Source organism: Rhinolophus hipposideros (genome assembly GCF_964194185.1).
Source record: "Rhinolophus hipposideros genome assembly, chromosome: 4".
NCBI classification, from domain to species: Eukaryota; Metazoa; Chordata; class Mammalia; order Chiroptera; family Rhinolophidae; genus Rhinolophus; species Rhinolophus hipposideros.
The window spans coordinates 38,281,029-38,293,606 of NC_138050.1; positions in this window are offsets into that span (position 1 = coordinate 38,281,029).

Here is a 12,578-nt window from a genome sequence, read left to right on the forward strand (position 1 = left end):
GCTGATATTTATGTAGAAGTATGCCTGATATTTCTCATACATTATTTCACTAATATAAAGGAAAAAGAACTGCCAGGGCAAATTCAAAATAGAAATTCAATAGTAGAGATAAGAAATATCCAAAAAAAATATCTGACACTGTGATAAAGACTTGTCACAAAGTGTCTCATTGAAGCTTCACAGCACCCCTCAGAGGTGGCTTCTGTTACCTTAGGAAAGTGAGACTCAGACATGTTACCTTGCCCAAGGCCAGGCAGCTGGCAAATGGCAGGGCTGAAATTCAAACCCAGGCAATCTGACCCTAAAACGTTTGTTTCTAATCTTGATGCTCAACTACCCATGTCCTAACATGGAAAGCAGATAGGCAGAAAAAAAAAAGTAAGCTTTTCATGGGAAAATGATCACAGGGATACAGGTAGAGGAACTCTCTAGAACTCCTATGACTTTAACCACTCACCTCACCCTACCATTTATTGAGTGCTAATAGATGAAGAGTTTTCCTGAAACACTTCAAATGCATTTCTGTTTTTACTCTGAAACTAGCTTTTGCCATTTTCTGATCTTACTGACTCTGTCATGTTGTTTTAGTGCCATCTCTGGCCCACCTTCTGATGCTCAGCAACTTAGGATTCCGTACATTTGCAAAGTTTCCCTGCTTTGTTCACTCCTAGGTTTCTGAGAACACATTCCCTTCACTGAGGACAGTCCAATCCAATCTTTGGTCCCAGGAACACTGACCACTTTACTGCCAACCCCCAACCCTAATTGGTGGTGGGTGAGGAATATGATTAGACAGCCTACACCAGCATAGGCAGGAGCCACGATGGAACGTTCTTAAACCTGGAGTAAACATTCTGAACTATGTACGATAAACTCGTGCTTCCTCCCACACCACCTATGGAGTGGAGCCCAGTGAAAACCTGCCCTAGGTCACTACCAAGAGGGGCAGCAGCCAAACATCAAAGCCAGCCTAAGAGAAAAGGGCACAGAAAAACATTATGCATCAAGACTATATAGTCAGGTGCCAAGTGGAGTGAAGGTCTGAGCCCAAGGTTTAGATGAGAACCAAAATTCAGGTTTTCAGTTCAAGTCATGCTGATTCAACTTTATGTTGCTAGACAACATTATTATGTGAAAACCCAGAGAACACGGACAAGTAGGAACCCAGGGTAACAGCTCTGACTAGAGAAGAACCTTTTTAAAATTATTATTATTATTATTTTTTATTAACTATTTCCCTCAGCGGGTGATAAAGAAAGGAGAACATGAAATCATTCAGTACACTCTAGATAAAGAACTCCTGGGCTGGGACTTTAGCATCATTTTGTTTCTGATGTAAATTTTATGATCTTATCACAAGGTGTAATTATGGATTCTTGAAGGTCCTTGATAATGGTCTGAAAACACTCTTTATAAGCTGAAGCTGTAGGTGGAAGACTATCCCAGAAGCAGCCAATATTATGATTTCTAGATATTGTTTTTAGATTCTTCAGAGTCTAGTTTTTCAAGCACGTGCCTGTGTCTCTTTTCACAGGGAATTCTCGCTGAAGTGTTTGTGGATTCCTTGTAAATTGACAGCATGGAGACAGCATGACAAACTAGTCCAATGACTTAGTCATCTTCAGATCCAGAGCTCATGTAAATGTCTCACTTCCTGGAGCTTGAAGGGGCCAAAGGGGTAAATACTAGACCTGCCCCGTCCTCTGGGCAGAAGCTGACTATAACCCACAATCTCCTGGCCCAGACACAAGCCTTTAGAACGTAACCAGGAACATTTCCTGGAGATAAATGCAGCCCGGAGGTCATGGGTATGACATTGTACAACGATTAATGACAAGGACTTATTAGTCGGGATTATATTTAATTTATACTTAGGTGTTGGCAACTGCCTACAGACAAGTATTTCTCCAGGACATCTCCTTATTGCCCCTGAACCATATGACTATTACTGTTAGATGTGTCCTTAGGAATCTGGACTTCTATCAATAGTTGATGGAAGACACACAGGGCTGCTGACGTGCCCCATCGGGCACCTGTCCCCTATTGTTCCTATCTATATTCACCTCTATTGTATTTCTTAAAATGGTGCCACTTTCCTCTATTTACAGAACTGTTCAGGTAATTGAATGCTCTCCAAAAAAGAAAACAGGACAAAGGGAAAAAGTGAGTGTCCTCCTGTTCTGCCTTACTGGTTTTCCAAAGTAATAATAGCCATGCTTAATCCTATTCCTTGACAATTTTTGACTCAGTTCAAAATGTAAATCATAATGTCAATTCCTTGTGTTTAAAAATAGATTTTGATGTAAAATCTGAATCTCGGGATTTGTTTTTTAGAGGAAATGAGGTTTCTAGTAATTTCCTAAGGAAATTGAAAGTTTCCTTAAGTTATTTACTAAAGTTAATTTATTTTCTTAAGTAAATGAACAGCAAATAAACAAAAAATGATCGTGGGTGAAAATCACTCTAAAATGATCATATTGCCTTAAGGTGGAAATCCTAGGATGGCTGTGAAAATATCTGATTAACGTGGGCTTCTGTTGTGTTAAATTGTTTCATCAGCTGTCGTCACCACATTGTTATTATTTTCAGGTGAGAAGCCAAGCTCAGCGCTCACTCATGTGGTTTGGTCCTGATTTATCACATTTCCATGAGGACCAGCCTCCTTTCTGCATTCGTGTGGGTTGATTGGATACGTGATCAACTCTTCCTTCTCAATGCTGTGGCCAGACAATGTCCACAAGAATCTGCTCACAATACATCCTCGCTTATCTACACTAGCTCATGCCATTGCTTTATTCTCTTAATATAATGAGAATAATTGGTGTTAGACTATAATTGATTTAACTGTTTCCTTGTCAAGTGGCCTATGTATTGAGGGGGAAAAAGCATCAGTCTCTAGAAATCTAAGTCAAATGCATCTTATTATCTTCTAAGACATTAGGCGTGAGCCAAAGTCCTGCAACATGTGACCCATGTTCTGGAAAAATAAGGCCAACTGTGTAGAAAGCAGTGTTTTAAAATAGTGGCTCTTCTACACTTGAGAAGAGTTCATTGAGTCCAACTAGCATCCTAAGTTTAGCTATGAATTAGTAGCTATTATCATTATTGAAACTGGAACTTCTGGCTTACTGCTAATCAACATTATTTTTAGAGTACCTAGTGCTATGAAAAGATAGACATTGCCTACTTTAGGAAAGAGTAGTCTGTCTTGATACATACAGAAACTGGCAATATGAGGCAGAGAATCCAAGGCACACAGAAACATAACTGAGAACACCAAGATACTTGGAAAACAAAGGGCTGGTTTTTATTTGTTTTTCACTTGTGCCCTTGTAGAATACATTTGGGTGATTTAATTAACCTCCCTGAGCCTCATACAGGTGTGAGCTGAAAAGACAACAGAATCTAACTCATTGGTTTATTGTGAGGATTAAATAGGAAGATGGTTGTGCTGGGTACACGGCAAGCGCTCAATAAATATTAGCTATTCATTTTTAAAAATAAGGACAGGACAATTATAGTCTCTGAATAGTGTTTCTCCTTTCATCTCAAAGTCATGTACAATGTGACTCAAGTCATATCACATCACTTCATGGTGAGGGTTGCAGGCTTTCATTCTAGAACTGCTCTAAAACCTCAGAGTACTGAAGTCAAAAGGCCAAAGAGTTCCCAAAAGAGTTCAGCCCTTTCCAAATGATTCAGAATGAGCTTTCCACTGAGTTCTGGTAAAGAAAACTTGGCATAAGTTAAGCACTGATCCATCACCGGTAAGATTACTTGGTACTCCATCCTAAGGCATACTTTTTCAAGAAAAAATAATTTATCATTTTATAAATCAGTTTGCCTTAATCAATATTGCTTTTAATCAATTTTTGCCTTTAATCCATTTGTACATGTAACTTAGAGGTTTTTCTTTCTGCCCCTACCCCTCCCCTTTTGAATTGATGGTGTGTCTTAGAATCAATGTTGATGTAAAGTAAAGTAGTATGGGCAGATGTTATTTCTGAATTTATTCACAAGTCTTATAATTTCTTTAAAAGTACCAAATTTCTTTTAAAATAATTCATGAATTAGTAGCATTTATTGTGAAGTCTGTTGTGATATAGAGTTGACTCTGATGGAAAAGCTTGATTGATTACATCTTGGGGCCATCTTTGCTCTTAGTCATCCATGGGAAGCCCACATGTTTGAGCCACATCAGCCCTTTCTGAATCATAGGAGTAACATCTTGAAGGAAACCCATCTCTAATAAAGCCTGGCAATCCCTGGAAAGTGAATAGCATATTTGTGTAATGATATAATATACAGTTAGACATAAAGTGTAGTAAAGGTGAGCCTGATCAGGTCAACCACCACCGCAGCAAACAGGTTCACAACCACCTTCCTAAGGAAAAGTAAGACGGGTGGCAGGAAAAGCACCATAGAAAGGCACAACCCTGGGATCGAGGGGGAGAATTTCTAGGAGAGCACTGAGAATCAAGAGTCATGATGAAGAGGCGCCAGCTAAAATAGTTATAAACAAAAGCTGAACTTGAGAGAGAGCGTGGAACTGTAATGGCCGTAAGCAATGTCAGAGGGGTAGTGGATGTGGGGAGGGGGGTTGTCACTGTGTGAGGGATATAAATGATAAATGTCTAATCATTACATTGTTTTGTGCACCTGAAACTAATAAAAATATATGTATATAATTCAAAAAAAAATTTAAAAAGCTGAACTTGGCCTCTGTATGAGGCCTGTAGGTGGTATTTCCCCACCCGCCGTTACTCTGTTCCACCTTGTGGCTATTCAGGTCAGGCTTCTCAAATTTCACTGTGCAGATGAGTCCCTGGGGATCTTGTTGAAATGCAGACTGATTCAGTAGGTCTGGGGTGAAGGCTGAGATTTTGTATTTCAAGCAATCTCCCATTTGATGCTGCTGCTGCTGGCCCAGACTAAACTTTCCGCAGCAGGGGCTACAGAACCAGCGCCTGGTGGGTTGGGACAGAGATTCCACTTGATTCTCATTCCATAGGATGCTTTTCTGTAGCTACGTCAGTGACAACTGTCACCTCTTTTTTCTTCATGAACCATTGTTCTATGTTATGGGAAATTTCTCCATAGTGGATCTCAACATAGTGACTTTCGATCTTGGCTATACATTACAATCATCTGGGAAGCTCTTAAAATATTTGTTCCTTTGTCACACATCAGTAAAAAAACCCAGAATCTCTGGGGGTATGACCAGGATGCTTAAAGATAGCCAAGTGATTCCACATGCAGCCAAGGCTGAGGGTCACTCACTGAGAGGATAAGGCAGGTGGAGAAGAACCCATCAGTCTGGCTCCAATCTATGTTGCTGACATTAAGTCTGGGACTTTCTTTGCCTTCAATGTTAACCTGATAGTCAGCTGGAAATAATCACTCAGAAGTCTATTTGCAAAGAGAAGTCACCTCTTCTGGAAACCGAAAAGAAGGTCAATTCAAGGACACTCCAGTAGAAGAAAGTCCATAGAGGAGCTAGAAGAGTGTTTCCTTTATTTCTCTGAGTTGGAATTATAGCATAAATTCATTCAGGATTTTACCTTTCATTTCTGTATCTTATGGACCTCTTCTCTGAATCATTTTGGAAGAAATGAACGATTTTTTTTTCTTCAAGAAGGTACAAGCACTTTAAGACAAAAATCCAATTAAACATTCAGGTAATTAATAATCACAACCCGTATAGGTACCCAGGGAGCTGACAGCACCAAGAGACCAGGGTTTCAGATAGATGAACCATTAAGAAGAGAAAAGCCTTTTTTCTCTGAAGTTGGCTCATTCAAGCAAACTAAAACAACTGAAACCAAGTTATTTTAAAAGCAAAATTGAGATGAAGAGTTTCAAGAAATACAAAGCATGATATTCATCACAGTTTTCTAGCTTTTGATCCATCTTTTAAAGTAGCTAATGATCTGCAGATTATTGTGATTATGACTACCTGCAGAAAAAAAAGAACACTCCTATTCCACAAGTCAACCCACATGTAACACACATTTCCTGTAATTCGTTGAAAACTTTTCATTCTTATAATCCTCTAGTTTTGGTGTTTTTTAAAAAAATAACGTCCTCATGATATAGGTGGCTAGTACATTTGTTCCCACTGAATAGGAAAAAAACAAGACATCAGCAGGAAAACAACCACACCCAGGCTGAAGAAAAGAGTCTCATCTCTCAGGAAATTAGAGGAGAGTTCACAGGTCTGGGCCAACGTATTGTTCAGCCCATTGAGTATTTTCAGCAAGGATATTCACTTGCTACCTGAAAATTAAGTTTTAAAAAATGCCCCAGAGCATATTCATTCGTTCAACAAATATTTCTTGAGGGCCTATTATATTCCAGGCACTATTCTTAGGTGCAAAACACAGAAGTCATGACCCTGTCCTTAAGAGTTCAGAGGCCATTGATAGAAGCCCATGTAAGAACAAAGCGGCAGCGTGGTGTAGGGATGAAGAACTTGGGTGCAGGAGTCAGACAGACAGACAGACATTTGAATCCCAGTTCTGCCACTTTCTTGGCATTGTGATCTTAAGTTATTTATAGCCTCAGTTTCCACATCTGTAAAATCTGGATAGTGGAACCTAGATCAGAGGGTTGTTGTGCAGGCTCAATAAAATCTTCCATTTAAAGCCACTTAGCCCAGTACCAGGCATATATACCAAGCAAGCCAGGAATGCGAGGTCATGTACAGCTCAGTAGCACACAGGGAGAGGGGAGATTGATCTGACTGGGAAGACAGAGGCCCTTCTGTTTCAAGACTTTATGAATATAAATAATACTGTGTTGAAGCCAGCTAGCCCAGAACAGAAGGGGGAAATGTCTAGAGTTGCTCTGTAGCCACAGAACATTCAATTTATGAAAGACAGAGATACCCAGTTATCTGTGGGCTGAAATCAGAGAGGATCTGGATTAGCCTCAGAATGTGCAATACATAAGATTGGGTTCTTCCTAACTCTCTGCTTTTGAACATTTAAATCCTGATAAAGTATACACTTCCTGTACGTGCATATCCTATTAGAAAATAGATATCATAATAAGGGTCTTGTCACAGTGTTGGTACTGTCAAATAAGAGAATGTATGTGAAATTTGAAACAGTAAGGCATTGTACAAAATGCACGATTGCACTAATTATGCAAGGGGAGACGACATTGTACTCTCTCCAAGAAGCACGCCAGGCAATCCCGATGACAGCAGCCATGAGAGCTTTTCCAGAGTCATTCAGCTGACTTCTGCACTTCCCTGCCCCCAAATCCCCACCCCACCTAAATCTGAGTTTAAAAAATTAGTCTTCCCACCTAGGGAAGCTGGGCACAGCTGATGAAGGGAGGTCTTGAGAAAAATAAGAAATATGAGTGAGAAAGGATGAGTCAAAAAAAATCCATGGACTCTGGTCAGAAGTTAGAAAGGGCTTAGGATCCAAAGACCCATCCCCTGGAGGGAAAGTGATAACATGCTAGGAATGAGAGGCATCTCCATTTGCCTCCGGAGGATAAGTCAAAGATTAGAAAATAAAAAATACACTTGCTTGAAAATGTAAAGATGGGCAAACACTAGCCTGAGTAACAGCGAGCTAGGATGGATGGGAACCCAAATCAAAGAGCATACAACATGAAACAAATAGCTACAAAAGCTAGTCCTGTCCTGGGGCTCAAAAATAGCCTGAAATCATAGGGTTGACAGTGCCCCGTTCTTGCCTGACTACCATCCGATTACCTGTGGGGAATCTACCACTGAATAAGTCTTGAGGTCCTAGGGTTCTGAGGTTCCTAGGCTCCTAGGGTTCACTTGGAGCAAGTGAAACAAAGCAACAGGAATTTGTTCCCTGACCCCATGCTGGGGCATCCAACGACCAGTGGCAATAATGGGAGGTCCTAACCAGACTACTGCCATGGCTTGTCCTGTGCTGAGCTTCTGGATGGCTGCTGTCCTCTTATCTGACCTGGGCATCTGTGCTGCTCATAGACAGATTCTGGGAGCTGCTTCTGTCTAATAAACCAGTGCTTCTCAACCCTTTAAACCGGTGCTTCTCCCCCTTCACTTCTAAGGTACCTTTTTAGATTTTTTTTTCTAATCATCCCTCCCCAACCCACACCTCCGACCTCTTCCAGCCATGAAATGTTAATACCACAGATATTCATTACATCAGTTTATATTCTATGGCCTTTTGCAGAGCCACAGACCACTGTAATATCTAAGCTTTTGTTTGTTCTTCCAAAAACAATGTTCACCTCTTTTTTGGGCAAGATGGCCTCCACTGAGAATGCATGTGGTCTATTCCGCTTCTGCTATTTGGACCAGAGTCAGTCTCTTATATTTGTAAACATGAACCTTGGTAAGTACACCTCATCCCTTGCTGTTAAACCCAAATCCATAAAGTTGATGTTATTCTCATGTACCCTGCATCAGAACCTTGTAGGATTCTGTTAAAATTCAAAAATCTGGAAGAAATCGCTTTTTGAAAAAATACCAATAACTGCTACTTCCTGTGTATCAGGCACTGTGCTATGTATTTTACGAATTATCTCATTCAATCCCCACACCACTCTGTGCATGTGTCATTAGCTTTGTTTTACAAGTCAGGACAGTAGAGTTCAGGCAGGTCGATAACTGAGTCAAGTTTACGTTGCTTGTCAATGGCAGAGCCAGAAGGTGTGCCTTCATTACCATGCTGAGTGCTGGCAAGAGAGAAATAAGACTCACCCTCTCCTCACCTCATTTCATGAGAAGTTTGTTTAGGAGCTTGAAAGTGAGTTCTGCTTGCAGAGGAGGATTTGTTTTTAAAATATTCACGTGCTTTCATGTACTACTTTGTCTTCCCTTCTCCCGAGGTAGTCTGAGATAGGGAGATGTGGTAGGGTCAAGATTTAAAGTATCCAGCAACTAGTACAGACCAGCCACCAGCCAATGATAACTGTCCAGGCCAGGGGTACAGACAGCAGAGTCCTGGAGACCCCTATTGTGCTAGGTGTTACCCTCCTCTGCTCCACCTGAGGTAAGGGCCGAGTGGCAGGAAATTGAGGTGGCTTAGGGCAGCAGCTAGTCACTCACCAGTGGGGATGCATTTTAATATTGATCAGCTGATAGACTTATACCCAGTGTACATAGAGAGAGAGAGAGAGAGAGAGAGAGAGAGAGAGAGAGAGAGAGAGAGAGACTAAGAGAGTTATAAGAGAATACAAGGAAAGTTAAGAGAAAGAAAGTAAATATTCAGCTTCTAACATTCAAAATGGTGTTTTGAAGTAAGACAATAGACTTGAAAATCACAATTGATTGAAGGAAATACGATTTTCTGTATTTTTCTCTCAATGGGGAGAACAAAGTCTACAGGATTCAGAGGGATTTTCTTTCATAGTGTGGAGGATAGCTCAGCTGTGAAGCGTGTCGCTAGAGTAGGACAACAATAAGACGTATTGAAAGGAGAAAAAAGCCTGAAGATCAACCCTTCTAGTCCAGAGGTTTTAGGGGAGGAAACAGGAGACATAAAGGGAAAGCAAGGAATGTGGAAGCCGAAATATTCATCCACACCCCACCCGTTAGAAACATCCATCTGAGTAAAGTGAAGCCCGAAGTAAAAGGGGCTTTCTCTGCTTTCCCCACCATAGCCTTGGCACGTCCTCAGTAGCACTGGAGAAGGCAGTGGAAGGAAGGGGATGAACTAGCTTTGAGGCAGCACTCCTGCCTCCCTCTATGGTATAAGGAGGCCCAGAAGGCATCCAGAACCTCCAGTGCTACAGGAATGGCAGAGGCCTGACTTCAGCAAAGAGAAGCTGATAGAAGTGTGTCTTTTAAGATGTGGGGCAAATATTCAGAACCATGGGCGTTGGAGACAGTACCTTGTGGAAATGAATGAAGACCACCCAACTGAGAAAAACAAAAGCTATTTATCAGAACTTGCTATAGCAATAGAGTCAGCCACAGTCACTTGGGTTTTGGCAGAGGCTGGAGAGCAGGCAGAGGAGTGGGAGAGCTTTATAATGGAAAAAGGGAAGGCTTCGGGTGTGCCCTGATTGGAGGCTGTTGGCATGGGAGCTGCAGACCGGCTAACTAGAAGGGCGGGGGCTAGGGGAGCATCTTATGTAATTGGTTAGGGGGTGAATGTTTGCCTTTCTCTGGTTGGTCCTAAGTTGGAAGCAAGGACAAAAATTAGGGAAGCTAAGTTTTAATCAAGTCCTGGCCATTTGGTGCTGACTATTTATGGAAGTTTTTGTTTGGCTTCTTGGATTATTACTAGAGATAATAGTCCCCACAAGTTCGATAGCAGGCTGGCTTCCTGGGCTGGTTATTGCAGATAAGGGGATGGCTTCCTGGGCAGGTTGCTGCAGATCATGAGTCAGAGCTCTGTTTTTATACATAGCCTGACTATTGCCCATTTGAATCTTTATTCTTTCTACCTAAACCCAAATGGCCACACAGGACCAGTCGTGTCTTAGTGGTGATGAGATTAGATGAGGAACAATCCAGCCTGTCCCTGGCAGAGGTGAGTGAGAATCCAGTGGATCTGCATCAATGTTAGAATACCCTTTCTCAACCGTTACGCTGACTGTAACGGAAAGATGATCTTTCAGCAAGGTATGGGCCAGAGGACTGGCACAGAGACTCTGCAGAAGACTGGCCCCCATCTCTGTGTCCCTCCACCACTTTGTACCACCCCCTTTGAGCCACCTGGGCCTGCTCACCTCACTTAGCTTGAAGGAAAGACTCCGATGTTGGTCATATGTTGGTCACTTTATTTCAAATTAGAGTATGCATTCTTCTTCTCAATGACTTATTTACATACTGTTTACCATTTATTGTTATAGAATTATTATTTTTATTTAATTATGAAACAGGAAATTTTATCTAATATTAAGGTTGTGAATCCGTTGCAGAGCTCCTGATGTCACAATGCACAAGCAATCATCAGGCTTTTAGTTCATTTATTAGCTTTACCCTCATGAAATTGCCAATATTCCATTTTTGTCCCACATAATGGCAATTTCATAAGGTCCAACCAACCAACCAACCAAACAAACAAACAAACAAACAAACAAACAAACAAAAACTAGTATCATGAGTTTTACTTCTAGGAACCAACTGGGTGACTAGAAAACACTTTTAAAAAATCATAAGGCCGATTAATACCATAGATCTAAGATGGCGAAGTAAATAAATGCTGTGCTTGCCTAATCCTATAAAACACATAAAAATTACAACTCAATTATAGAAGAATCAACCTGGAGAACCACCTGAAGTCTAGTGGAAAGGAAGTTTTATAACTAAGAATGTAAAGAAGAACCCATGTCAAAACTGGTAGTACCAGAGATGCAAAACAGGTTGGCCCCAAGCCCCTGTGTGACAGATGAAAATTGGGAGGAATAGCTTGGCTACAGAGGTTCCCCCTGGAGGAGCAATGGACCCCAGATCCACAACAACCTCCCCAGCCCAGAGTACTGGTGCTGGAAAGTACAACATCTGGCTCTGAAAAACAGTGGGGGTTGATCATCAGTGTAGGACAGAGGCTGCAGGAAACACAGACATCCTCTTAAAGGGCCCATGCAGACACTCACCCTGGGCTCCAGTGAAGGGATGATGACTCTGCGGGTCTTGGAGACATATGGGGAGAGACTGAGCTGTGTAACTTCAAGCTGAGGACTGGATGGAGAGTCTGAATTTTCCCTGTGTGAGGCCCTTCTCCCGTGCACCTGGCAGGTGGACGCCATCTTTCCCGTGTTGAGTCTGCCCCCACAGGCCAAACCTAAATCTGATTGGCCTGGTGAACTCCACTGCTCCACCCTGCTGACCCATTGAGAACCTGCCTCACCTAACTTGCATATCACCGGAGGCTTTATAGTGGCTGAACCTTACAGGAGCCAGCAGGTGGCAAGGTGGCAGTAGCCTTGGAGTGTCCTGGATTTTCGCAGAGCTATCCCAGACCCAGTACTGGTGGCAGCCATTCTTGGTTCACAGCGTGGCCTCTCCCAGGTGTCCCCAGGTACACCACATGCAGCGACAAACTGCAGTTCACTTTGTAGCTCCTACCAGGTAGTCCCCAACCAGTCACAGGCAGTGGCTGATCTGGACCTGCAACAGAACCCCTCCCAAGGGGCCCCAGCACAAACATACTTGGAGATTGGCTGCAGACCATAGGAGAGCATCACCGAATTAGCCCTACAAGAGGCACACACAAAGGGTAGCATCAATAGTTACCAGAGCCCAGTGGAGCAAATCCCACTCCGTGGGGTAAGCCCCCCACACAGCAGCGCATAAGCTGTGGATGTGGCCAAACCCCACAGCCAGTCAGCCTTAGGGTCAATCCCACCCACTAACATGCCAAGAGCAATCAAGTGTCAACTATCACAGGAGGGCACACACAAAACTCACAAGGGACACTCCTGGAGCACCTGGCTCAGGTGACCAGGGAGATTGTGCCACTGGGTCGCACAGGACCCTTCCTACATAAGGCCACCCAGAAAGACTCAGAGAAATAGCAGCTCTATCAAATACATAGAAACAAACATGGAGAGGCAGCCAAAATGAGGAAACAAAGAAATACATCCCAAATGAAAGAACAGAAAAAACCTCC